General features: G+C 36.2%; 1 protein-coding gene and 1 long non-coding RNA gene across 4 annotated transcripts in view; one reads left to right on the top strand and one right to left on the bottom strand.

Annotated features, from left to right (window-relative positions):
• MLLT3 (MLLT3 super elongation complex subunit) overlaps positions 1-24,803 on the top strand; it is a 252,074-nt gene that overhangs the window by 161,744 nt on the left and 65,527 nt on the right. The gene's annotated exons all lie outside the window — the stretch shown is intronic.
• LOC309663715 lies at positions 153-24,796 on the bottom strand. The gene is made up of 2 exons (XR_014265421.1): positions 13,496-24,796; positions 153-13,124 (listed from the first exon to the last, which is right to left on the bottom strand). It is a non-coding gene; the product is annotated as an uncharacterized lncRNA (long non-coding RNA).

Raw genomic sequence — 24,803 nt, 5'->3', positions numbered from 1 at the left:
GTCACCAGTAATGTGTTCTGTGTTTTTTGTTTGTTTGTTATTTTTTTCTCCTTAGGCTCTCAGCTTCTCACAAAGTTACTGGCTTAAGGCCTAAATGCTATAAATGAAATTAGGAACAAAAGAAATGTTTTTCACAAATTTGAGGTTGTTTCTTTTTTTTTTTTTAAATATTTATTTATTTATTTTATTTTTGGCTGTGTCGGGTCTTAGTTGCGGTGTGCGGGCTTCTCTCTAGTTGTGGTATGCGGGCTCAATAGTTGGCGGTGCATGGGCTTAGCTGCCCCACAGCATGTGTGGGATCTTAGTTCCCCAACCAGGGATTGAACCCGTGTCCCCTTAACCACTGGACCACCAGGGAAGGCCCTGAGGTTGTTTCTTAACGGTTCTGACAATACAGAAGTATGATGGTCTAGTTTTTGTTTGTTTGTTTGTTTGTTTTACAATGGGACGGGCCATATTAGATCTGTTATCTGGAAAAATTTATATTTTAATATAGATTATCATAGGTGTAGATTTGGTAACTTGTCTTTGTAAATGTCATTTTTGCCTTTCTTACCCTTGTAGGGTAGATTGGGAACCTGTGAATAATATGAAATGGTTAAATCTAAAAAGCCTTCATTAATGGAAACATTGAGTAAAATAAGGATGCCTTATCCATAAAACAAACTGGTTCATTCAACTACAGTTTGAGTAAAAATAGAATATAATAAAAATCTGGTTAACCTTGCAAATTTGAGTCTTAACATGAACTCTTGGTGACTCAAGAGATGAATTTGAGTGGGTTGTAGAGACAGAAGTCTGCCCATACAGTGTCCATGGTCTTTGGGCAAACTAGAAATAAGTGCCTCCACCTCTGTGTGCCCCTTGAAGCCCTAGCCTGGGGAACATGGCATGGCTAGTGTGAGCATAGCTTGATCTCATCTAGTTCTTATCCCCTTGGCCAAGCATCCTTGTGCAGTGCACCATCTGGACAACCATTTACAGTTATGGCACTATTTATAGGTCCAGACAAAAAAGTGATTTTGATGTTAAAACAAAACTATCTTGCCTAAGATATTCTGGACAGGAATGATTTATTATTTGTAGGGAAATAATAAATAAAACTTTCTTGAAAATTTGTTCTCCAGTTTTGAGTAGCCATGTCCTTTCAAGGTTTAGCTTGGCCTCTTGTTCTGTTTTAAACACAGGGAATAAGAGGACTTTGGGATCAGACCACTGTGCTAAACCAGGGGTTTCAAATGTCAGTGACTAAGAGACCAGGCTAACCCTTTGAAAGGACATGGCTACCAAAACTGGAAGACCAGCTGAATCATGTAGCCCTTGCTATTGTGAATTTCACACAATGGGTGGTGATTTATTATTTTTTTAGAGTAATGATGAAGTAAAGTAGACTTTTCCTTTTTGATAATTTTGAGCTCTGAGTGCTTTGGTAAAGAGAGCATCAATGTGCTCCAGATTAGGGTTCCTCTAGATCTTAACAGTGACTGTTAATAAGATTGCCTTCCACTTTGTTCCAGTTTTAAGATACCCTTTTTATCTGATTTGACTCTTGACATAGGGCCCTGGGCTAGGGCTGGAACTAGTTCTTGAGCCTTCTTTCCCTTATGTCCCTTCTGTATTTTTTTCTTCCTAGATTTCTGTTCCTCCTCTTGATGAAGAAGGGCTTCATATGTCCATCATAACCTCTGCCAGGGTCGTTTCTTGGGGCTTCTCTTCTTCTCTATGTATACTGTCCCCTGGGATGATCTTATCTGAATCCTGTTCTTGCGTCTTTTCTATTCTTCTCCTGAAGGGATTTTTGTGGTTTATATACATACTCCCAATTTTGGCTTCAGTTCTTTTCTCTTTTTTAATTGAAAAAACATGTTACAGTTAAATCTTTATTCTGATTTACCTTTCTTAAATGAAAATGCATTGAGGTTAAAGATGTATGTGTCTCTGGGAATTCCCTGGCGGTCCAGTGGTTAGGACTCCATGCTTCCACTGCAGGGGCCATGATCCCTGATTGGGGAACTAAGATCCAGCAAGCAGTGCGGCACAGTCAAAAAGTGCCTCTGAATTACAGAGCAACACAGGAGGTGAATGTCTCACAGGCACAAAGATAAATGCCGCCCTTGATTAATCAGCCCTGAAGGCAATAATAAAACTGTATGGGTTGTTGTGATAGGTGGTAGCTTTCTCACTGGTTTTCTTTTTTTTACTTTTTTCCCACATCTTTATTGGAGTATAAATGCTTTACAATGTTGTGTTAGTTTCTGCTCTACAACAAAGTGAATCAGCTATACGTATACATATATCCCCATATCCCCTCCGTCTTGAGCCTCCCTCCCACCCTCCCTATCCCACCCCTCTAGGTGGTCAGAAAGCGTCAAGTTGATCTCCTTGTGCTATGCAGCTGCTTCCCACTAGCCATCCATTTTACATTTGGTAGTGTATATATGTCAGTGCTACTCTGTCACTTCATCCCAGCTTCCCCTTCCCCCTGGTGCCCTCAAGTCCGTTCTCTATGTCTGTGTCTTTATTCCTGCCCTTCCACTAGGTTCATCAGTACCACTTTTTAAAATTCCATATATATGCGTTAGCATACGGTATTTGTTTTTCTCTTTCTGACTTACTTCACTCTGTATGACAGATTGTAGGTCCATCCACCTCACAACAAATAACTCAATTTCGTTCCTTTTTATGGCTGAGTAATATTCCATTGAATATATGTGCTACATCTTCTTTAGCCATTCATCTGTTGATGGACATTTAGGTTGCTTCCATGTCCTGGCTATTGTAAATGGTGCTGCAATGAACATTGTGGTACATGTATCTTTTTGAATTACGGTTTTCTCAGGGTATATGCCCAGTAGTGGGATTGCTGGGTCATATGGTAGCTCTATTTTTAGTTTTGTAAGGAACCTCCATACTGTTCTCCGTAGTGGCTGTATCAGTTTACATTCCCACCAACAGTGCAGGAGGGTTCCCTTTTCTCCACACCCTCTCCAGCATTTATTGTTTGTAGATTTTTTGATGATGGCCATTCTGACTGGTGTGAGATGATTTCCTCATTGTGGTTTTGATTTGCATTTCTCTAATGATTAGTGATGTTGAGCATCTTTTCATGTATTTGTCGGCCATCTGTATGTCTTCTTTGGAGAAATGTCTATTTAGGTCTTCTGCCCATTTTTGGAACTGCTTGCTTTTCTGAACACCTTATTCTGATTTATTTTGGTGAAGAGAACATAGCACAGCAGTTGAAAGGGCAGCCTTTGTTAGGAAAGAGACTTTTTTTTTTTTCCAGATGCTGGCACTGGCACTTTGTAACTGTGTAACTTTGGACAAATTACTAATCTCTGTTCTCCTGTTTCCTTATTTGTAAAATGAGGAAAACGTGCATATTCTTACAGTTTTATAATTGAAGAGATTCTTTGATGTAATAGGTCAAGCTCCCTGTTTTACAGATGAATAAACTAAGGAATCAAGTACTGAAATGATTGGCCAACCAAGGGATAGCAGAGTCAGGGTTGTTTGTCGTGCACTGTTCTTCTATAGTCTTTCTATACAACATAGAGTAATGTTAGTTTTCTTTTGAAAATAGGACTAAAAGAGACAAGGAATTAAAAATAATCAAACCTCCAGGGTGACTTCTCTTAGTTGCCTTCGGGCCACTAGGACAATCTTGCATGAGTCCCCTTCCTGAAGACGAGCTAGATAAGTTGTCAGAGTAGAGCTGCGTGTTTGCTGCTTGTAGCCAACTTTATCCTTTTGTTTCCTGCTTCGTAGACTGAAGTTCTCTGTATTTTTCTTGTTTCTGAAAATCCAGTTTGTGTGAAGAAAATGATAATTAGGAATTTGCTCCTTTTACCACCCAAACTTTCTTAAGCCAGCATAAATTTATCTGTGGGGATTGGTTACATTTTCATTTTCCATAAATTAGAGACAAGCATAATTTTTGGAGTCTTTTTTTTTTTTTTTTTCAGCTGAATAGCAAGGGTATGCATGACTTTAGAAGTGGTTTTTCTTGGCATTAACCAGCATGTGAAAATGGCTCTAATAAAGTCAACAAATAACTTTGTAATCTCCCAGGTTTTTGAAAGTAGAGATGCAAATAAGTCATGGGGTAGGAGTGATTCTTTGAGTGCTTAGATATTAAAAGATTTTCTCCTCAGGGTTGGAAAGTTGGCTGGTAATACATTTTATTAGAATCAGCTTACTGAGGCTGGCTTGCCACTTGTTTGGGGAAGCTGCTTTTGACTTCTTGAGATTCTCTCCCTCCCTCTCTCCCTCTCTCTCTCTCTCTCCCTCTCTCCCTCTCTCCCTCTCTCTCTCCCTCTCTCCCTCTCTCTCTCTCTCTCTCTCTCTCTCTCTCTCACACACACACACACACACACACACACACATATACACACAACACACACACACACACACCCACCACAATCAGGATACATAGGATACATGACCTGAAGATGGTTCAGAGTATTTGAATCTAGGGGACAGGTAGGATAGGCTTAGGAAATCCAAGATGCCTTTCAAGTCCTAGAAGACTTCTGGCAGAAGATTTTTATCCTTTAGTTTCTTGCTTTATAGATTGAAATTCCCTGAACAAAACTGATTTCCCTTTCTTCTGAAAATCGAGTTTGAGAGGACCTTCTTAAGTCTTGCTAAGTCTTGTCCTGTCCTTTGTCTTCAGGTACCAACCTGTATGTGTGTGTGTGTATTTTTTTTAAGCTTAGCACTTGCCTTATCCTGAGAAAGTACAAGTACTTTTTAAAATATTAATGGGCCACACTTAATGCCAGATGCTGGGTATACAGTGAATGAACACTGGATTTTTTTTCTTTCTTTCTTTCTACCAAACTCCACTCTTGGTCAGTTTTCAGGGGATAATACAGTCTCATCTTCTCCGAGGACTAAAATAACCCAGCTCAGTTTCTTAAAAAAAAAGAAAGAAAGAAAAAAAAAAAACAAAGAGAAATTTCTAGCTGTTAGTCCAGGCTGCCCTGCTGTGCTTTTAGGAGAAAAAGCTGCAGTACTTTGAGGCATTCACTTCTTTTACTGGGGTGCCAGAAACTTTTTTTACTGGACCCCATCCCCATCTTACTCCAAGCAAGCTCTGTGGGCTTCTGAAGACCAAGGATGGCAAAAACAACGTTTTCTCATTTGGCCTTTTGTGTACATCTGTTAGATGGTCAAAGTAAATGTATATAAAATTGTTTTGTGTCTACAACAGATTCTACCAGGTGAGCAGATTTTCCCAAATAAGCCATAGATAAGTTGTTTCCAAATACATCTTTGAATTTATATTGCAAATTTATAGTCTTTTTCTTCAACAGAAACAATTGGTTTTAATTGAGAGGAGATGAACTAGGACTTCAGATCACGTGTGTTTTTTGTTTGTTTTCTTTGTTTTTGTGTGTGGTATAAAAATGCAACCTCATTTGGCATTTTTGAAAGCAAACTGCTGCCTCTTCTGATATTAGGAAAGCCTTGATTTAGCTGACAAATCTAACTTGCTATTAGAAAGCCTTAGTTCTTTTTGGAATGGTATTTAGATTCCACTTAGAAGGATATGGTGCAATTTAGCTCTTCTTAGCATGATATGGGTCCTTAGAGAGAGAACCAAGTGGAGCAAATTGAACAGACTGAGGTTGCTTCTTGGACACCCTCGGATTCTGATGTCCTTCCCAGGGTCCCTTAGTCTACTGGGCACAGATTGAGACCTGGGGCTCTTCTGAATACTTGTATGTGCTTTACAATTTTTTTGTTATTTTGAAATAATCTCAAACGTATAGAAAAGTTGCTAGTACAAAGAGATTTTCTTTCCTGAACCACTTGAGAGTAAGTTGCTAACATGATGTTCCATCATCCCTGAATACTTTAGTGTTTCTTTTCTGCAAACAAAGACATTCTCTTATTTAAGCGTGGTAATACTATCAGGAATTAGCATTGATGCATTACCAACCTCTACTCCTCAGATCCCATTCAAGTTCTGCAGATTGTTCCACTAGTGTCCTTTACTTTTGTACCCAAAGGGTCCTGTCTAAAATCATCTGCAGCATTTGGTTGTCATGTCTCTTAGGTCTCTTTCAACTGAGAATAGTTCCTTGGTCTTTTCTTGACTTTCATGAACTTGAAATTTTTCAGGCCAATTATTTAGTAGATGGCCCTCAATTTGGGTTTGTATGACATTTCCTCATGACCAGATTCAGGTTATGCATCTCTGGCAGGAATATTCCAGAAGTGATACTGGGCTCTTCTCATTGCAGCCAGTCACACAATCATGATTTCCACTGTACCCTTCCATTACTACTGCGATATTACTCTGATCACTTGATTCAGATGGTGTCTGCCAGGCTTCTCCACTGCCAATTACTTTTTTTTTCCTCTTTGTAATTAATAAGTATTTTATTGGGAGATAGAGAAAATGTAAATATCCCATTCTTCCTCAAATTTAAGTTTATTCTTATATTTATTATATATCATCATGGACACATGCATATATATGTTTTTTTTTAGTGAGTTATAATCTGTTACATTTGTTTCCATGCTTAAATTGTCCTGATTTGGTCAGTGGAAGGCCCTTAAATCTGGTTTCTGTGTCTTTTTGACCTGCTGTGATCGGTCTTTACATACTTCCTGACTTTTTTGCTACCAGATGTTCCAGGCTCATTGTGTACTTTCCTTGTCCCAGCCCTGGATTTAGCCATTTCTCGAAGGAGTAAGCTCTTTTTCAGTGGCTCCGAGCCACCACATGGATACCGCTCCTCACGTCACTGCCCTCTCCTCCCCTGCTGTTGCCTACTTTGCTTGGTCACCAGAAGCTCTTGGACTGAATTATTCAGAAAGAGGAAGGGCACATTTTGTTTAGATTTAATCATTCATGTTAGCTCTGTGTGGATGGGGACTCTAACATATTTGATCTCGCATCCCCCAAATGCCTGTTATATAGTAAATGCTCAATAAGTGTATAAATTCATTCCAAGACAAATACTTAACTCTGCATCTATTAGGAGTTGGTCATTATTCCAGGTGGTGGGGGTGGGGGAACACACAGTGAACTAAATTTGAAAAACAAAACGCATACACTTGTGGGAGTCCTGTGAAGGGAGATAGTTCTTTGTGAAGGATGGAAATAATTTGGCGAGGCAGCCATTTCCCCGATTGTGTTCATCTATATTAATATGTATTCAATGGAAAAAAAGGATTTGACTTTGCACTTTTTAAACTGTAGTTCTTATTAAAATGCATAGACTAAATGTGTCACAGATTTTTTTTTAACCTCGGTAATTTCTTTTCTTGTAATACCGTAGCTCTGCTTTTCCCCACCCTGAAGAGAGCTGGTGCCTTGCATATAGCTAACTCAGCTTTTAAATGCAAAATAGAAATCCTAGTAATGTGTTGATAGAAATGTTATATTAGTTAGCTCTACCCTGTAGGTTGTTAGTTTTTTTTTAACCTTTAGCCAGAGATACTTCCAGCGAGGAAAGTGATTTTTCTCATTATATTTTTGGTAATAAGTAATAGAATGTGGAAACAATAAGAATAGATCATAAGCTCCTTTCTATTAATAGAGTTAATCATCTATGTTATTTTGTTTAACTCCTATGGGTAGGACCATAATACCTAGCATATAATCAAACTCTTTCTCTTTCTGAATTATAAAATTATTCAAGCATTTATTCACTCAAAAGATATTTGATTGCCTATTCTTTGCCAAGTGCCAACCTCACAGGACTCTTAAAGGATTCAGTGAGACAATGTGTATGCTTTGCTCAAAGCGGCTAATAGATAAGTGTCCATTGAATCTGAATGTGAATTTCCCTTACTAAAATCTAGAGGGTTCTGACATCAGGTATTATGAGTTTTTCTTAAAAATGTTATGCTATAATTGATACATACGAGGATTATATGTATTTTATATGTAAATGATAAAACAAAGACCATGAATCCACCATTCAACTTAAGAATGAGAAATAGAACATTAGTGCCATTCAAATTACCTGTGTCCATTGCTTTGTGTTCCCCAGATGTAACTATGCTCCTGAATTTTCCTGAGCTTTTAGGTATAGTTTTACCACAAATGTATGTATTCTTATATTTGTCCAGCTTTGCTTATTTTTGGTCTTTATGAAAATGGTTTAATACTCTATGTAATTTTCTGTGACTTGCTTTATTTACTCAGTACTGTGTAAGATTTGTCCTTGTTATTGCATGTTATTGATTTCACTGTGGTATTAGTCCATATGGTATGATTGGTATATCCATTCTCTTATTATCTAGATATCTAGATTACTACTTTTGATTTTGTTTTATTTTTGCTGCTGTGAATAATGCAGTTATAAACCTTTTTGGGCATGTCTGCAGTACACATATATTAAGAGTTTCTCTAGGGTGGTAGATTTCAAACTTTTATGACTGTGACCCATAGTAAGAAATATGTTTTCCATAATAAGCAAGTACCCACTTACATAAGTATACGTACACTAATGAGACAAAAGTTTTGCAAATCAATGCTTAAGTTTACTACATGGGGTTCAATCTACTTTATTTTATACTGGTTGACTTATAAATAGCAATGCGATCCACTCTTGCTTTCCGTCTCACTAACAGGTTCTGTTTGAATAACATTGCTCTAAGTGCGTGGTTGAAACTCTAGGGCCCATGAGAATCACCTGGAGAGTTGGTATATGTGAGGATTCCTGGGCCTTGCTGCATAGGTTCATATTCCGTAGGTCTGGGATGGAGCTTAAGAATCTGAATTTCTAATATGCATCCAGGTAATACTAATGTTGCTGGCCCGCTGACCGAATTTGAGAAATACTGCTATAGAGTATATACTCATGAATGAAATTGCTGAGTCATAGTGTTGCAGAAAAAAAGCGGGAGGCAGGAGGATGGTCACGTCCCAGGTCTCAGGCGAGTCCCTGGGATGGGCCGCCAAGTGTGGGTTATTGGCTTCGTGCAGGAAAGAGTTCAAGAGCGAGCCGTAGTAAAGGGAAAGAAGGTTTATTCAGGGGGATACATACTCCAGAGTGTGGGCCATCTCAGGAGGCAAGAGGCCACGGAAGAAACACACTCCAAGTATGGGCCATCTTAGAAGGCGAGAGGCTCCAGGGTACGGGGTTGTCAGTGTTTATAGGGGTGGGTAATTTTATAGGCTAATGAGTGGGAGAATTATTCCAACTATTCTGGGGAAGGGGCAGGGATTTCCAAGAATTGGGCCACCACCCACTTTTTAGCCTTTTACGGTTGGCCTTGGAACTGTCATGGCACCTGTGGGTGTGTCATTTAGCTGATGTATTAACAGTGAGTGTATAATGAGGCTCAAGGTCCACTGGAAGTTGACTTGTCCACCATCTTGGACCTAGTTGGTTCTAACCAGTTTATGTTGTGCCCTCAACGACTATGTCATTCTTTTAAAGGTTGTGCCCTGCCCCCTTCCTGTCTCAATAGGGCATTCACATATTTAGCTTTTTATTATTTTATATAGTTTATTATTTTATATAGCTTTTTATTATTTAGAGTCCTATGTCTGCAACGTATAAAGAGGTACCATTGCTCTCTTTTCTAGTTAGACTTGTTCATTAATGCTCATTTAGTAGGCGTTAAAATGATATCTTACTGTTTTGTTATTTTGTATTTCAGTGATTAGTAATAAGGCTGAGCATACATTTCAGTGGCCATTCATGTTTCTTTCTCCCCGAAATGTTTGTTCACGTCACCTGCTTATTTTTCTATTTATTTGTTGAAGGTCTGTGTATATTCTGGAAATATGAATGCATTGTTGGTTATACTTACTGTAGATATCTTTTCCTAGTTTGCCCATTTAGTGGCTTTTTAACTTTCATTGTGGTATCCTTTGATAGAAATTCTTAATTTTAATGTGGTCAGAGTTTTTATGGTTAGTTCTTTTTGTGTCCTGTTAATATGTTCTCTACCCCATGGTCATATAGATGATCTCCTGTATTTTTTTTCCCCAACACGTTTGAAAAGTTTTGCCTAACATTTAAATATTTTCAAACATCTGGAGTTGATTTTATGTATGGTATGAGGTAAGAGTCTAATTTAAATTTTTTCCTGTATAGAAAATCAGTCCCAGCACATTTTATTGAGTTGTCTATGCCTTACTCAATGATCTACAGTGCCTACCCTGTCAAACTTCAGATTTTCATATATTTGTGAATCTGTTGGAGGGATGTGGTTCAATTCTGTTCCCTCGGTCACTTCATTGATCTCTGCAGCAATACCACAATGTTGTAGTTGCTGTAGTTTTGTAATGGCTATATGGCATGACAAGTTCTATTACATCTTTCTCTTTTAGGATCAGTTTAAGTTCTTTGAAAAACTCTGTTAGGATTTGTATTGAAATTACATTGAATCTGTAGGTAATGAGTATTTTTATCCATGAAACTAATCTCTCTATGAGTTTATTTAGGCATTCTTTAGTGTTGTTGAAGTGTTAAGATATTTCTGATAGAAGTGTAGATAGTTCTATGGTTTGTTTATTCCTAGGTACTTTATTTTTTTAAATTGCTATTATAAATAGCATATTAAATGTTCCCTGTTTGTTGCTGATGTGTAAATATGCAGTTTACCTTTGCATACTTCTAAACTTATTAATTCCAGTAATTTTTCTGTATAGCTCCTTTTGTTTTTCTATGTGGACAGTCATATCACGCGAATAATGACATATGTGTCTCTTATTTTCTTTTTCTTTTTTTTTTTTAAAGAATGTTTTTTTAAAAAAGTTCTTCATTGAATTTTTAAATAAATAAATAATTAATTAATTAGCTTGCTCTGGGTCTTAGTTGTGGCAGGCTGGCTCCTTAGTTGCGGCTGGTGGGCTTCTTAGTTGCGGCTGGCAGGCTCCTTAGTTGTGGCATGCTAGCTCTTCATTGCGGCATGCATGTGGGATCTAGTTCCCCGGTCAGGGATTGAACCTGGGCCCCCTGCATTGGGAGCTCGGAGTCTTAACTACTGCACCACCAGGGAAGTCCCCTCTCTTATTTTCTTTTTTCATAAATTTTATTTATTTATTTATTTATTTTTGGCTGCGTTGGGTCTTCGTTGCTGTGCGCGGGCTTTCTCTAGTTGCAGCGAGCGGGGACTACTTTTCATTATGGTGCGCAGGCTTCTCATTGCGCTGGCTTCTCTTGTTGCGGAGCACGGGCTCTAGGCGCCGCAGGCTCAGCAGTTGTGGCTCACGGGCTCTAGAGCGCAGGCTCAGTAGTTGTGGCGCATGGGCTTAGTTACTCCGTGGCATGTGGGATCTTCCCAGACCAGGGCTCGAACCCGTGTCCCCTGCATTGGCAGGCAGATTCTTAACCACTGCGCCACCAGGGAAGCCCCCCCCCCCCTCTTATTTTCAATTTTCTTTTTTCCCCTGACTTTTGGGGTCCTGTGTCAGTAGGATTACCGGTAAAATATTAGGTATAAATGTTCCTGATTTTAAAGGGAATAATTCTAACAAGTGACCATTTAGAATGTTGTTTGCATGGGAATTCAGTAGCTACCTTTTGTCAAGTTAAGGAATTTATCTTCTAGTACTGGTTGATTAAGAGTGTTGTTTCCTTGTTAAAAAAAAAAATCGTACATGGATGTTGATTTTTATCAGACTTTTTACCATCTCTTGAGATGAACAGATGGTTTTGTTCTCCTTTAATCCGTTAATGTGGTACTTGACAAGCTTTTTTATCATGCTAAACTCCTCTTGAATTCTTGAGATAAAACCAATTTGGTCTTGCTCTGTTAGGGTCGTCACCCCCACCCCTCCACTGCATTGGATTAATTATGCTAATAGTTTATTTAAAATTTTTGCGTTCATATTCTTGAGGTTAAAATTGTATGTTTCTTTCCCTTTCTCTTCTTGGCAAGTTTTGTACTCAATAACATTCACTACATAAAGTGAGAAATGTTTTCTCTTTTTCAGCTTTTGGAAGAGTTTCTGTAAGTTTGAAATGATCTCTTCTAGAACTTGCTTGTAAAACCTTGTGGGCCTGATATCTTCTTTGTAGAAAGATTTTAAACTACTCATTTGACTTTAATGAAGGCTTATTCTTGATTTTTATTTCTTTTTGGGTCAGTTTTAGTAAGAGGACTGGACTTTTATTAGTTCTTCTCAAAGTTCTTTTCATATCTTGTTGAATTTCTTTTTAGGGTTTTTTTTTTTTAATCTTTGTAGTCTTGCTTTTGCTTGAGTTAATTATGCAAAAGTCTCTGTCAGTCGTTTTTTCAAATATAAGCATTAAAGCTAAAATTTTTCCTCTAAGTACTGCTTTAACTACATTCCACACGTATTAATGTGTAGTATCTTCTTTGTTTCATATGATGAATTTGGAATTTTCCATTTTAATTTCTTCTTTTACCTGTGAATTATTTAGAAATATGTTTTTACAATTCCAAATATGGGGAAGTTTTTTTAAATAAAAAAAAAAGTTTGATTTTTAGCTTAATTGCATTACCATAATTTCTTCTTGAATTCACTTTCCTTCTTCCTGAAGTAGATCCTGTTGAAGTTGTTTCAGTGAAGGTTTTGTTTTTTTTTTTTTTTAAGTGAACTCTCAATTTTTGTTAATCTATAAAGTTTTGACTATTGCCCCTATTATGAAAAGTGGTTTTGCTGGTTATTCAATTCTATGTTGATGTTTACTTTCAATGCTTTGAAAATACTTCTTTCGTTTTTTTGAGGTCTGATGTCAGTTTAATTCAGGGTTATGCTGCTAGAGGTATAGCAGCTACCTCTCTGGAGGAAAAATTCCTGATTTTTAGTGTTTGCTTATTTCCGTGGTATAAATACTCTCTTACCATGTATGTCAGTTATTATAGAGTTGAGAAGAGAGATGCAGTAGCACACAATTGTGAAGTATTTCCACCCTGCTGATACAATAGACATCAATAAGAACCTCAAGAGCACAGATAATAATATGTAGTAAAATAATTAGAGAGTGATGAATTTTGATTATCTATCTCTGCTTTTAATATTTTTCATCTTCTGTTTTTATATAATTTAACACAGTAGTAGCCTTGTTTAAAAACTGCTCACAAAATTCCTGAAAATTTAACAACAGGTTCATGTGAGCCTACATTAGCCAGCTGTAGCACACCACTCTTGTACTTATTCTCTTTTTAATGGGTGCTGTCTGTGAGCCTTGGGTGACTGCTTTTTTTTTATATTTTTTTTTTTTTAACTTTATAGCTACTTTTTATTTTTATTTATTTATTTTTATTTTTTTTTTGGCTGTGCTGGGTCTTTCGGTTCGCACGAGGGCTTTCTCTAGTTGCGGCAAGTGGGGGCCACTCTTCATCGCGGTGCGGGGACCGCTCTTCATCGCGGTGCGCGGGCCTTTCACTATCGCGGCCCCTCCCGTTGCGGGGCACAGGCTCCAGACGCGCAGGCTCAGTAGCTGTGGCTCACGGGCCCAGCCGCTCCGCGGCATGTGGGATCTTCCCAGACCAGGGCTCGAACCCGTGTCCCCTGCATTAGCAGGCAGATTCTCAACCACTGCGCCACCAGGGAAGCCCGGGTGACTGCTTTTATAGTCTTTTTGTCTTTAGTGTTTTTAACTTTTAGTACAGTGTGTCTAGGAGCAAATTCCTTTTAAATTATGGATATATCATTATTTTTATATGGTACTGTCTTTTTCTATGTGTTCATGAATTTTATTATTTTGGAAAACTATCAGCCTTTGTATCACCCGTATTCTTTATTTTTTCTGAGTCTCTGGTGAGATAGTTGGTACTTTTCTTCTGTTCTCCATGTCTCTTAATAGTTTTTATATTTTTCATTTTCTTGTGTCTTTGTGTGTGTTCTGGCAGTTTGTTTAGATCTATCTTCCAGTTTGTTAATTCTTTTCAGCCATGCTTAATCTGCTTTTCAGTCCATTGAGATATTAATTCCAAGAGTGCTTTCTTCCCCCCCTCCATTTCTTAAAGTCTTGTTTCTTTTCAGTCACATGGTCATTCTTACTCATCTCTTATTGCTTGGTCACTTTTGGATTCCAACTGTCTTCATTTCCATACCTTGTATGTCATTATTTTATATTCTGCATCTGATGAGTCCAGTATCTGAGATCCTAAAGACCCTTTTACACACTCTTAGATCATGGTGGCTTATTTCTTTGTGTTTAGGGATATTTTAAAATTGTGAGTTCATATTTGATTTAGTTGAACTTTGGGAATCCTGAGGTCTTAATTCAGAGTACTTTTCCCCCAACAGATTTATAAAAGCTTCTCCCGAATTTCTGAGAGACTCTGAAGTTCAGGTCTCCAAATATGCTGTAGACCCCAGATTTGGTCTTAAAAGAGACCCAGGAGAATGTGGACCTATCAGTGCCCTTTAAGCAGCTGCACCTCTCATGCCTAACTGAAGCTTACAGTTCACGTTTCAACTCCTCCCTTCTCTTTTATCTTTCTGTCTGTATCTCTTTTATCTACTCACCACTCTTGGAATTTTCTTTTATTTTTTTAATAAGCTCCACAATGAAGAGTTTTGTATTATGCAATATCTAATTGTATTTGCAAAGAGTCCACTATATTGCCAAATTAAAAGGGTTTTCCCCCCACTGAAACCATGGTATGTCTAGCAGTTTCAGCATTGTTCTTTGCATTGTTGGAGACTCAATGAATATGAATTGAATAACTATTGAGAGAAGGTGACAAGACAGCATAACCCTGATTATATTTTCCCCTTGTATGATTGTGTCTCTCTTTGGGTTTTTTATTTATGCAGTAGATTGAATTTTTATGTGTCAGGCACCGTTTTTCATCTTATACTTCCGGCTACGCTATTGTGATTAGTATTATACATTAAACATTGAAGGTTGACTATTCTTTGTGAGTAACGATTACTTATCAAGGCTCATTGTCAGAATTCCAGCTAGTACGGAAAGAGAAGACCAAAATGATTTGGCCAATATGTTTTAAAGCTTGTTTAAGAAAACGGAAATTATACAAAGCTAAGTATACGTAAACCTAGAAAGAGAAGTGATATAATTATTACTTTGAGTTTCTAGTTTCAAGCCACAAAAGTAAACAGAAGTTTGCTTGAAACTGCAAAGTCTTCTAAATATAACTTACTGTTAACAGTACTTAATTATAATTTAGACTTAAAGCCATAGCAAGTCAGGGAATAGTATATACCTACGACCATTTTATTATTTATTTATTCATTTTGAAAGGAGTCCCAGTTTTTTTTTAAATTTATTTTTCTTAATTAATTAATTAATTTATTTATTTATTTTTGGCTGTGTTGGGTCTTTGTTGCTGCACGTGGGCTTTCTCTAGTTGCAGTGAGTGGGGGCTACTCTTCGTTGTGGAGTGTGGGCTTCTCATTTTGGTGGCTTCTCTTGTTGTGGAGCATGGGCTCTAGAGCACAGGCTCAGTAGTTGTGGCACATGGGCTTAGTTGCTCCGTGGCACGTGGGATCTTCCCGGACCAGGAATCGAACCCTTATCCCCTGCATTGGCAGGCGGATTCTTAACCACTGCACCACCAGGGAAGTCCTAAATAGGACCATTTTAAATGAGATTGGATTCTGAAGTAAAAGTATTTTTTAGTACATAGAGCATAGCTGAAACTAGTCATTTGAGAAAGGAAGACTTTTAAAATTTATCTACTTGGAATATTATTTTGTAAAATATTGAATATTCTTGCCAAATGATACTTTACAGTTAAATTTCATATTTACATGCAGATACAGTACTTGAAGATATTTTTAATATTGAGGAAGACTTTTATTAAGTTCACTCAATGCTTTTGAACAGAAGGGTAGGGAAATGAAAATTTAACTGCTTTTAATTCTGTTCACTTTAGAACTGAAAGAAATTTTTTCATTTGTTTCCATTTCTCAATTGTGAATATGATTTATAAATTTTATCTTCTTCATCTTTTAATGATCTTAGTACAATGAATAAAATTCAAAATGCAACCTAAGTATCCTAAGCTAAATTTGTAGCTTAGAGCTTGATTGTAGTTTGCTTAAAAAAAAAAAAAGAAAGAAGGAAAAGATAACATTGAAACCACATCAGAAGGAAAATGGAATTTTTTTAAAAAACACAGCAAGATAGCAGTCACATAGTTGAATAGCTTCTCTTTTTACTTTTCTAACACAAAATTTATTTCACAAAATCTCTGAAGTGCAAATGGGTACATGAAAGAGGAGAGATGTAAAAGTACTTTTGGGAGGTTGAAGAAATTTATCTTCTGTCAAAATAGTGCATTTACATGGTTTAAAGAATTAACTAGCAAAGGATGGTATTAGAAAAAACCAAAAATCCTATATTGTATTCTTTGCCAATCCTCTTTCCACTTCCTAGAAGGAAGCACTTTAACTTTCTCTCTCTTTTTTCTTTTTAAGTTCTAGGGTTACTGCCCAAAGCTTCCAAACTATATGCTTATGCTTCTATTTCTGCATGAGAATTTTAACCTATTTGCTCCATCTCCTTTTCCTCCCAATATAATACCATTGTTAATTCTTACCTTGGATAAGACTTTCTAGATGTTGAGCTTAGAACTTTATCTCTTGTTTCACTGACCATGGACAGTGTTTCTTGATTCTAAACTTTGTAGGCTCAGGTTATACTAGAGTTTCTTTCCCTTCTCTGTTCATGTTTCTACCTTCCATGTTTGTCATCCATACATTTACTTTTGCATTGTCACAGTTGATAACATTGTGTTATGTAATACAAGTCTTAAGTTTTCTGTGCTTGTCTGTAGTAGTAGTAATAATAGTGGTAGTAATTGAAAGCACTTACATAGTTCAGGCTTTGTGCCAAGCACATTGCATGTTTTATATATATTATTTTATAATACATACATATATATACACACAGGTACTTTACATATATTAAACTTACTTAATCATCAAGTCGACCTTGATGGTATAGGTAATATTATGGTCTCCAGTTTACTGACAAGGAAATTTAAGTCACTTAGTAAGTGGTAGAGCTGAGTAGGTTAAAATGTAAAAATTGAAAATCAGTAAATGTTGTTTACAGCTATGACTGTAAAAGTTACCACTGGTAAGATGTATACTGTTATCATATCTTCTTTCTTATATAGCCATTTATTTTGTGGTTTTAAAAATTATTGTTTTTCTTTATCGCTTCCTTGTTTTTGTGCTAAAATTCCAAAATTTCCTCTCTTTCCAAATAACTCCTATGGAGGCCCTTATAGGATCCCTCCAGTTTTCTTATTCAGTGACCTCCCCCAACCCACCCTTTTTGGAGGTGAGCATTTATTTTATGCGAACACTATAAATTTTTGTCATTTCAAATTATATAATGGGGAAGATTTTTACATTGATTTTGAAAACATTGAATTATGAGAGAAATGTGTCTTATAGTTTTGTAATACTCTTTAAGATAATTAAAGATAACGTGTTCTGCAGGAATATTATAGGAAAGGTTGATTTTCTAATATCAAATAAGCCTCTGGACACAACTGTTTTAATGTCTGTCAAGTTTGAAATATTTATTTGGTAACAAAAGAATCGAAGTTTAAGCCACTCGAAAAGTATACAGGAAGAGCCTCTGATTTCAAAATTAGTTATTTGCTACCTGCCCAAAAGTAACATGTTGTACCCCCTCTACTGGAACTAAACAGAACTTCCTTATATAGTTATGCTTAGATGGCAGGCAGGTTCAATGTTATTCTTTTAAGGCCACTGAGTTCCTCTCCCTTTCTTCCCATCCTTCTTTCATTTACAGCTCAGGCTGTATTGGCAAGATTAACAGTTGGTTTTGAAACCAACTGCCCTTCTGAGAGTCAATAGAAGCGTAGTGGTTGAGAGTATGGGCATTGAAACCAGACTACTGGAACTTGAATCTCAGCGGGGGTATATTGTAGCGTTCTCTCAACTTCTTGGTGGAGTATCACCTTCAAGAATAGTACAACATTATTAAAAAATCAAAACAAGTAAAACATTCCAGAGCATTGAGTCCTATAATGGCAGGCTTTTCTTTTTCCTTCTTGTATGTGTAAATATTTCATGTTCTTTTTATGTACAGGCTATTTAGATTGTTATTGAATGAAAGACCCTTGTTACTATTCTCAAATGCCATTTCATTTCCATTTGTGCAGTGTTCTTTCAATCCCCTATCCATTGACTGATAAACGTTAAATTTGGGGCCTTGTTGCCTCTATTTAGCTTTGATGTTTAAGTTTTGATTCTTTTTTAAAATTAGTTCTATTATTTGTTATTGAAATGTTTTCTGCTTCACCATCTTATTGTGTTATAAATTCATTTTTAATAAAACATTTATTGTATGAGTCATATTGTGCTAAAAGCCTATAAAAATCATCAGCAGTCCACTTTGCTCCGCCCCTTCCCTGAACTCTCTCTCTCAACCATTTTGAACTGTTTGGTGGTATCTTCTGGTATTTGCCTACCTATTTTGAAATATTTATAAATTGCTATCCCCTCCTTAATTTTATTCCTTTTATGGTAGATCATGATTTTACGTGTAAGAAATCTTAAATTCAAGAAACTTGACCTCTCTTAGTTGGTTTTAAAAAGTAGATTATAGATCTCCTTTAAACCAGAATTAACTTGTTAAATTTCTCTTTAGAGTTTGATTCCTAAGTATACATTTAAGGCCATTATTTTAGAGCAGAAATGTTGGTGAAATTTGTTGCATTTACTTTCTTCATTATATTTGGTATTATATTTGTGGATCTTTTTCTAGTTTCTCAGAGTGGGTGCAAAGTGTATTTTTATGCCTGGTATTTTTATGCCTCTCCTTTCCTCATCTCCTTTTAAGAATAATAAATGCAATAAAGACAATATATTTTATTTTGAGCATATGTTTTCTTATGCCCCTAGATTTTTTTATATGAAATGGTCTTATCATTATTTTCTTTTGACTGATTTCTTTTGTCTTTATTTTTCTAATTTTATTAGAGTGTGATCAACCAATACAATCTATTCAGATATTTTTAAAAGATTATTTTAAGTTCATTTTATGATAACTTCATGATTGATTTTTGTCAGTGTTCCATGGGCACATATAAAATTGTAAGCTTTATTCAAGAGATTGAAAGTTTTCTATATAATTATTAAATCAAGTGTGTGGATTGTATTAATCAGTTTCACTATATATTCATTTAACTTTATTAGATCTGTCTACTTCTGACAAAGCTGTACTAATTTCTTATTTCATTGAAATATTTTTCAAGTTTTTCTTGCATATTCAATACTCTTTGCTTTATGTAACTTAGCTTTTACATTGTTTATGCTGTTTGGTCATCTTAACCTTGAATTTCACATTGTGTGATATTAGTATAACACTCATGCTTTCCTTTGGGGGCATTTAGCTGATATTTCTTGGCTCTTCCCTTTATTTTAAACTTTTCTCAGTCATTCAGTTTTAAGCATTTTTTATAAACAGTCTGTATATGACCTTTGTCTTTTTAACTCATCTGGCAGCCTGTCTTTTAGTGGGAGAATTCAGCTTTCTTTTAAATTCTAATGAGTGATGCCTGATTTTGTTACTTTTTATCTTGTTCCTTATTTTTATTTGTGACTTTTTACATTTTTTTAAAAATTTGGCATGTATTTTCAAGTTGATATTCGTTTCCCAGTTTCCCCTTCTTTATGTTCTGTACTTTTCCATTTCATTATTGGCCACGTTCCTTTTCAATTGCTCATAGATCCAATTTTTCCCCCCTGTTTTAACATGAATAATGATACCAACATTTTCCTTCACCTTCAAACACTAATCCTCTCCTTTAATGTTCCTAAATTTCTTTGGAGATATTTTAATTTTTAGGTCCAGATTTTTGTTAGACGTTCGTGTCAAAAATTCATATTGAGCACTTACGTTACATATTCCATACAGTTTATTATCCATTTAGATTTAGTTCTGTGTAGAAGGCAAAGTAATTGCACTCCTGTTTCTTCTTACATGAAAGGTTTCATTTCTGATTCAGTTATTGTTCCATTAGAATCCCTTCTTAAGTCCTTTCCTTAGATGGAGCGGTAGCTAATGTGATCTTTGAATCCTTAAATTTTGGAAAACACTACTTTCCCACTGAAGGGTGTTTGGCTTGTACTGCTTTTTTCCTAGCAATCTAGATGTTACTGTTCTTTCTTTTTAATTCCAATGTTACAAATGAGAAGTCCAATGTTAATTTGATTCTTTCTTTGTATTAAGTAATTATTCTTTCTGGTAGCTTGTAAGGTTTTCTTTTTATCCTTAAAGTTTAGGAATTTTAGTGTGATGTTGTTGAACATGTGCCTTTCCCTTCATTAGTCCTGCCTGGATCTTGGAGAGCCCTGTAAGTTTGCAATTCAATCTCTTCTTTAGTTCATGGAAATTTTCTTTCATATTACTTTAATATATTTTCCTTTTCCCCCTTCTGGAGACTCATTGGGAACTTTTCCTATAGTTGGTATGTTAGTTAGGTTGCCTTAATCTGTTCTTCAAGTCCTTTCTCTTTTTCCTTTATGATTTTCATCTCTTTGTATTTTGTTTATGCTTTGAGATTTCTTCCAGTTGGTCCTTCATTCACTCTAATTCATCAGTTAGACCCCATCTTCTCTTTTAATTTATCTACTGAATTATTCACCTTAAAGAGTTTACTTCTTTAAATTTTCATCTAGTTAATTTTCTAAAATTATGTAGAAATTATTTTTTGCTCTCTACTTGACTCTCCTTACGTAGTCATACTATTTTTGGCCTCAGTATTTTGTCTCTATCCTTCAGGAGATCTGTTAGGTCTGCTCTCTCCCACTGTCTCCTGTCATTAGGTATGTTGTTTATATGTGCATTGGGGTTCAGGTTGAGCTGTTAGGGGACCTTAGTTTGTTTTAATCCTATAAGGGATGGAAGGTCCAGGCATCTCAGCCTGCGCTATAGCAGCAGGCATGTTGTATATTTCATGTGTACTTGGAGGACCTTGTCCCTTCCTTCTGGTCTTCTTGCATTCCTAGCTTCAGGTGTAGAGGGGACTCTCTCTCCTCTTGAGTGCCCCCTGAGCACTTTTGGGGTCAGGAAGACTGGCCACACTTGTGCAGTTATGTATGTGTAGAACTCTTCTGGGTCTTGCTTGATATCCAGAGCAGAGCAAGCCCTACACCTGTTCTCTCTCAAGATGCTTATAATCTCAAGGTCACATTCTTCAGGCCCCACTCACTACCTCTTGGCCCCTGGAGCTGACTGGTTCAAGAGAAGTAAATGGGTTAGATTTGGGATTGGAGTGGGAGAAGGTAAGTCAAATTCAAGATTCTTTTTCTCCCCAGAATCCTGAATTTTTATACTTTAGTCATAGCCCCAGATGGGATTTCATCCCTCTGTGCCATTTATCATGTGTTTAATGGCATTACAGAAGAAATTTCGATTTGGAAAGCCATATTTGACTGTCATGGTTTTCCCCACCCCTTCCTATGTATAACGTCTTGGACTATACTACAGTTTCTAGGAAGTGTCCTTTAAAGATGTGTTTTGGACAAATAAACTCTTTTTGGAGAGTTTATTGGTTTTAGATACATAAAACTCTTCTGGGAGAGTTTATTTGTCCATTTCAAATTTTATTAAACAACATATGAATGATCTGAATATCTTACACAACACAGAAGTCAGTTAGGGTAGGACAGAGACCAAAAATAAGAGGATAGGAAGATGAAGAAATAGGAGCTGGAGAAAGAATCACCTTTGAGTTATCAGTGGTGCTAAGAAGAAGACATGGTGATAACATGGAAATTGAAAGTCATATATAATCAGAAAACTTTATTCTGGCCAATAGTTGCAACCTGTTCTTTTCTTAAGCCACTTACTGGACTTGCTGACAAGTAGTATTAGAAGAGATTATAAATTAAAGGGACCCATTCTGTTCCAGAAAATTAAAACAAGGAAGCATTCAGTAGAATCTCAGTGGATGAAAGAAAATACTGTACCCTATATTCACAGGTTGTAAAGTTAGTACAAATATATGTATATTTATGTTTAAACAGTCATTGGCCTTAAATATTTGAGATTTGAATTATGTACACATGCTCTCCCTATATCGATATTCAGTTTGTCCTAATCAGCCTTAGGCAAAGAGAATTTGAATTATACAACATGTGTAAACTTTATGTTGAATGGTAATTAGTCTGTGCTGCTTAGTGGCACTTAATATTGAGGTTAATAGTTCAGTAAAAAATTTTAAAAGCCAGTGACTTGATCCTCAATTTGTATGGGATAGATAGGCTGAGAATCAGTGAAAGCTTTTATTCTGTGTCAGTAACAATTTAATTCCTGACATAGCTAAGCCTCTGTTTTACATTTATTACATGTATGACTATGGAGGCAGGTGATGTACGTTTGAACTTTGCCATTTATCACAGGCCCAGGCCAAAGAAAATGTAGCCCTCTAGAATAGAAACTGTTCTCTCAGTTTTTGTTATTTTCTAAATTGTTGTCTTGGGTGTTTTTATGGAATATGTTTCCCTTGTTAACTCTGAGTTGCTTTAGCTTAAAGAATGCTTTTTGGTAAAGTGGAAGGAACAAGAATAATTGGGTCACTTGCTTATACCAAGATTTGTTGGGTGGGTGAAAAGGTGACAGTAGGCATTTAATACCTAGACCAACATGGGGAGTAAAGTTATAAAATTTCTTGCATTTTGTACTTAACATCATATGTATGTAATTAAGATGAGAACTTGAACTTTCTATGACACAACAATCGGTGTCATATACCACTATGTACTTTGCCTTAAGAATTCAGTTTGTCCTACAAAAGGATTTTAAAAATAAATCATGGAAGGACCCGTATAGAAGTCCTTTTTGGTGTGTGTGCTGAAATGTTATATTTTTAAATGCTTAATGCTAGAAAATATGTTGGTAGCTTAAATTTGTGTATTTATAAAAATGTGTATAATACTCCATGAAGGTTGAATATTAAACAGCAGTATTTGGGTGTTCTAGAGCCATAATTAGAATACCGTTTGCAAATTGGCAAAATTCAGTGGGTCAACAAACCAATTAAAAAAAAACTCAAGTATATTAGATTTTAAACTGTTCTCCCTTAATTTAGTTTGTCCATAATACTTTATTTCAATTATTCATAGTATTGCTTAACATGCCAGGAAATGTCTTGTAATAGAATTTATAAAATAATGTCCTTTCAGTAATATGAATATGTACCATCTTTAGCATTCTGCTTTTAAATCTCAGATTAAGGTGTTTTGTAAGGAATTATCTAGTTTAATGGACAAAAACATGTCTTAGTAACTTTATCCATTTTAGAATTTTGAAACCAAATGCTCTCTTGGGAAAAATAAATGGAATAATTGGTATATGTCATTTTGTTGTTGAGCAAATAAGACAAAAATTTTTGTAATAAGAAAAAATACATATTCCCACTAACATAGAACAATAATTTTTCATTTTGGGTATGGCTTTATGATGTTAATCTATATATATTTGTGTTTGTTTTTTTGCATAGACCCAGTTAGTAGATTGTTCATTTTCATGAAAAGCATGGCCCTTGCCTACTGTCTTTCCTGTGTCCTGCTAGATGTTTAAGGAATACAGTATTGGTTTACATATCATTGGACTTAAGTGGGTAAGTTAGAGGTGAAACATAACAGGCCTGAAGATGTAAATTCTAGTTGAAAATCTGGACATTTAATTGTCTTTGGTTCCATTAGGAGGTGGAAGTAAACAAGAAAGAGCTTTTCTTTTAGTATTGGTGTGGATTTTTGCATGTCCAGGATCTACTTCCGTTTCTTATTCTTACTATGTGAATGATAGAGGTTCAGAAACATGGTAAGTATGGACTTAGATTGTGTTCCTAGATAGAAAGCTTATTTATAGGCTATATATTCTGAGGTATTTATATGAGTGAAAAAAATCGGAACACATTTAAAATGGAATAGGCAGCGATTAACTCTTTCGTCATGATTACACAACCTGATTGCCAAAGACTTTTCAGTCCATTTGATGACCATTAGGTGAAATCTTTGTTCTTTTAGACTTTTCCTTTCTTTTTTCTTTCCTTTTGTTGTTGTCATTGTTGTTGTTGCTAGTGGATGGGAGATGTATTCCCTAACTGAAGTTCGGTCAGAAAAAAAAAACTGCTTTTTATCTAAAATTGAGAATTATTTTATTTCTTTTTTCGGTCTTGTGATTCTTCATATTAAAAAGTCATTTAAAATTTAATATTATGTGGCCTCACTATGTGACCCTGGCCTGTTTTTCTACCTCCTTGTCAATCTTTGCTGTCGTTGGATGCTGCTCCCTAAATATAAGCTGTGCTTTGATCCCTCATTGTTTTAGTTCCTTCTAGTTCCTGGTCTCCATGGGACTAGAATGAGCTAGTACCTTTTCATTCTTGCCTTTCTAGTAATTACCTGCTTCTCCTGAGGACCTCGTTGAGGTGTTAATTCTCCATAAATCTCTGAATTATTCTTCTCTGCCTCCCCCAACAGAATTAATTTCCTCTCTTCCTCTTATTGTGATAGGTGGCTCCTACAATAACCATGAATCATAGATGTGTCATAGTTACTAAGAGTAGGAGCCATGTGTTATCCCGCTTTGTCTCTCCTAGGACAAGTGTGTAGTGAACATTGGTTGACTTGAAAGGGTTAGAACTCCATGCTTGCCCTGATTAAGAAAACAGCTTGCCTCGTTCAGCTCCTCCATCACGGTAGCCCACACTCACTGTTGCTTGCACACCCTGCTCCCACCCGTTCTCTTGAGGTTGTCGGGTTCTGTTCCAATGCATTCGGGAGCGATCAACGAAGGATCCTTTTGAGGAGCTGTAGGGCGAGGAGACTGGCTTTTAGTCTTCACGGACGTCCCGTTTTGAGAGTCTGCTTTTCTCCCCGCCTTTCTGCA

This window comes from Balaenoptera physalus, assembly GCF_965194825.1.
Source record: "Balaenoptera physalus genome assembly, chromosome: 7".
Lineage (NCBI taxonomy): Eukaryota > Metazoa > Chordata > Mammalia > Artiodactyla > Balaenopteridae > Balaenoptera > Balaenoptera physalus.
This window is presented reverse-complemented; position numbering and strand designations above follow the sequence as displayed.